Consider the following 4,357-nt stretch of genomic DNA (forward strand, 5'->3'; position numbering starts at 1 on the left):
GAGAGGGAGAGGGAGGGAGGGAGAGAGAGAGAGAGAGAGAGAGAGAGAGAGAGAGAGAGAGACAGGGAGAGAGACAGGGAGAGAGACAGGGAGAGAGACAGGGAGAGAGACAGAGACAGAGAGACAGAGAGAGACAAACACAGAGAGAGAGACAGAGAGATTGTGGAAACCAGAAACCCAAAGCAGTACTTTAAAGACTGAAGTGTACCTCTCTGTTGATATATCTCAAAGTATGTGGCTGGCTGGTCTTTGATACCATAGATGCAGACTCCTCTCACCTGCAAGATAATTCAAGATGATTCAACACATGTCTGCATTCCACCCCACAAACAGAGGACAAGAAATAAAGACCAACCTACAAAAGAAGAAGCAGGTCTGCAGACTCATAGCTTGGCTCACTACACAAGGGCCCTTGCATGAGAGTCCTCCAAGTCAGTGGGAAAGGTTCCCCATGAGCTTAGGGAAGGAAGGAAGCAGGTGTGCCCTGAGTAGAAGCTACTGGCACTGGGAAGCGGATAAGCTCTCTCAAGTCCAGTTTAGTGTCCAGTTTGTCCTTCTGTGGTTGGTGATAAGTTGAACATGAGGAGAGATAACAGTGAGCTATCGTGCACTGCTCAAGTCCAGACTGTTGCAAGTGGGTTACTGTAGAGACAATGGGTCAGAGTTCAGCTGTCACAATGGCTGGCCTTTGTCCCTCCATATACTATTCTCTCAGGATCCAAAGGCGGTTCAGGAGAAATCTGTGGCTATAGCATCCTTTCTACTTCTATTTCAGGTTCCAGCATCCTTTCTAGTCACAGCCTCCTCATGGTGTGAATGGTATCCCTGAGGGTCAGACAGGGTAGTAGCATTCCTTCCATCCACATATACTTCAGTAGAACTCAATCCCTTGGCCACATTGTGAGGTGCAGGGAGATGGGAACATGTAAAGTATTCTGCTTTAGAATCAGAGGACAGCAAGTATGGAGGGCCACCTTCCTGCCCCAGACACAGACTCTTCTCCACAGAGCACAGCTTTGGGTGTGTATGGCTCTGGGACTGTGGCGTGTGAGCAAGCTTCTCCACTTAGGTAGAATATGGGTCAGTCCTTGCTTCCCTTGCCCCGCCTCTTCCTAAAGGCAGCATGAGACAGGCTAGAGATAGCGGCTCTCCTGGAGTTCCGTGGGTTCAAGCTCAAATTCAAACTCTCTTCTTTAGTAGCTGTATGGCTTTGGGCAAATAATTTCTTTTCTGGAAGGACGCAATCATCAGTAAATCAAGACATACACTGTAGTCATGACAAGAGGTTTGCTGTGGAGATTAGGTGAGAAAAGTCTTGTTTAGCACATAGTAGGTTCTCAGTTTGTTCTTGTTTATTTGCTTCCTAGAAGCAGAGCCCACCATGGCTGCTAGATTCCTGTCAGCTATGACGCCCTGCAGATCTAAACGAAGGAAGCTCTTAGCAATTTTCCTTAACCTGTCTCTTGCCGTGTACCTTGAATGACTTTGCCCTTACAAGCCAGGATCAAGTGGCTCGGTCGAAACTGATTCAGAATAAACCCAGCCTGAACATGTTGCTTTTATCTCTGGGGGCTGGGAGAACGAGTGTAAATGCCTTGACTGACACGCACTTATAAAACTCTTACTGCATTTTGCTACTGTACAGGGAACATGGAGATGTGCACCATAGGACTAACCCGTATTCTTAACTGGTTGTTCTGCTGACAGTGGTAGCTTGAACAAAGAATTGGTCTCTCTTAAAAGGGGGTCTTGATTGCTCAGTAACATGTGTCTTGCTCAACTCATTGTTTGAGACACAAAGCACCCAGGCACTGCATTGTGGGACATCCCAAGAACTCTACAGCAAGAGAAATTTTTATTTGGGCCAACAAGTGTGGCTTTTACATTTACGTCTTCTTTGTTTGTTTGTTTTATAGTTTATACACACATTTTATTTATAATATTGTGTGTAAATTATATACATATATTTTATCTATATTTATTTATTTTTATTGAATGTTTTATTTATATTTCATGTTAACCCCTTACCCCATCCCCCACTCACCCAGGAACCCCCATCCCTTCACAACCCACCCCCACCTCCCAACCCTCAAATTCCCACCCACTGGGGCATCCAGCCTTCATGAGACCAAGGATCTCCTCTCCCACCTATGCCTGACAGGGCCATCCTCCCTTACATATACAGCTGGAGCCATGGATCCCTCCCTAAGTGCTCCCAGGCTGGTGGCTTAGCCCCTGGGAGCTCTGGTTGGTTGGTATTGCTGTTCTCCTCATGGGGCAGCAAACCCTTTCAGCTCCTACAGTCTTCACTCTGACTCCTCCATTTATGTCTTTTGGCCACCTCAGACTGCAGAGAAAGCCAGGGAATGCAATCTTTTGCTGAACATAGTTTAACCCAGGGTACTGATGACTGGGAAGAAGAGGGAATGGGTGTTGGGAAGGCTGTTAACAGCCTCTCTTACAAGGAAACCCAAGTGTTTGAAAAGTTGCCCCTGCCTATCAACATTTTTCCAACCAATCTTTAGAACGAACCTAGAAACAACCCCATGCTCCCCACACATGGTGCTATTTGAGACTTCCAATTTGTCTCTCTCTCTTTTCTTGAGGTTTGAAAGCAAGGGACCCCAATACCAACTTTTCTTTACCTTCTTCTCCAAGCTAGTAAATCAGATCTCTGAGGGAGTGGCAGGACACAGGAAGATATCAGCTGTACTATCTGCCAATCTCCCTCGTGTAAATGTTCCCATGTGATCAGTTTCGAGTTACCTGAGCACCGTGAGTGTATAGATAAAGGAGTCATACATAACCAACTTCTTGATGTCAGAAGTAGCCAGCCGGATACACCATTGCCTAACTGCTCCTCTCCCAGTTTCCCTGGCTAGAAAACCCCTAAGAGGATAAATCCACACCCAGTTGTATAATGTATTCACGAGTCTGGTGCCTAAATTAACCTGAGCCCTGAGATCTAGACCAAACGCATTTTCAGCTTTGAGTCAGATGCGACTCAGCTGGTGATGCAAGGAGTCACCTCTTCATAAAGCTTCAATCCAACTAAGTTCAATTCCGTTCTGTCAGCGAAAGAAAAGGAGAAATGATTTAAATGGCGCAGCAATTTTATCTTCCATTTTTGCAGATAAAACGTACGTGTACTGCCGAGTAACTGGGAGAAGGAGCCCCAGGTCTTTTGTTCTCCCCTCCATGTATGTGCCTCTCACGGAGAACATGCTGCTTGACTAACCGTCTCTAACATTGAGTATTACTTACCTTTGTATTCCAGTGTGCCTAGACAAAAAACACCTACTGCTTCAGATGCTCAGTGAACAGAAAGCTGGTGAATGGTGGACAGTTGCAGCCATGGTTTGACTAATTGTTCTCTCAAAAACTCCTTTTGAAGCTTAATCCTCAATGCAAAGTAGCAAAAGGGGGAGCCTTTAGGAGGCAAATAGAGGCTGTTGGGGCTCTATGCACACCCCTGTCATAGGGCTTAAGAGAGTGAGTTCCATCAACTTTGTCCTTCTGCCCTTTATGTCATCCAAGGCCACAGCACTTGAACTTGCCATCCCATTGGCCTTGGACTTTCTGGCAGCAGAACTGTGAGATGAACTCCTATGATTCACCAAGAACTCCATCAGGGCATTTTGTTTCCACATTGTGAACAGATTAAAGCAGGGGCTGGAAGAGTAACTGTTGGACTGTGGAGATCCCTAAGGTTTTCCCACATATGTCCCTTTGTCCTCTAACCTCTTCACTTTGGAAGCCAGTCTCAGAGGAAACTTCAAGTCTTCTTTGTTTGACGCCTATCATTTGAAATCCACTTCCTCCAGATACACAAAGACATGTGTTACTGTTGCTAGGCTGCAGAAGATGGGACTAAACTGTGAAGGGAAGATGGGAGAGAAAAGCAGAAGGGAACAAAAGGACTTTTAGAAACTCCTTAATTCTTAGTTCAGCCCCCTTCCCACTTGATACTGGGCCACATAGTTTGAGCCCCTCTCCTCAGTCAATACATTTAACAGAAATGTATGCTTGTATGTGTCTGACATTTATTTTGTCTCCACGTGTCTCGGGGCCTTGAGACGAATCTACATGACTGACATGTGTCAGGCTGATGCCTCTCTGACTATCCATGATTGATGACACCTGGCTAATTGGATCATGACTGACTTACAGGCATGGTCTGCCCCAGAACACCTCAGTGTGGAGCTTGGCTGACAGTACCATCTTATCCGATATTGATGAGCTTGCAAGCCTCCATGTGCCTAGGGAGGGGTTCTGCTTCTTTTTAGACCTAGAGAGGAGGATGTAGCTATCCCTTGACCACATACAACTGGCTGTTTGGCTATATCAAAGACCAGCT

This window comes from Grammomys surdaster, unplaced genomic scaffold (genome assembly GCF_004785775.1).
Source record: "Grammomys surdaster isolate TR1022 unplaced genomic scaffold, NIH_TR_1.0 142, whole genome shotgun sequence".
In the NCBI taxonomy this organism is placed as follows: domain Eukaryota; kingdom Metazoa; phylum Chordata; class Mammalia; order Rodentia; family Muridae; genus Grammomys; species Grammomys surdaster.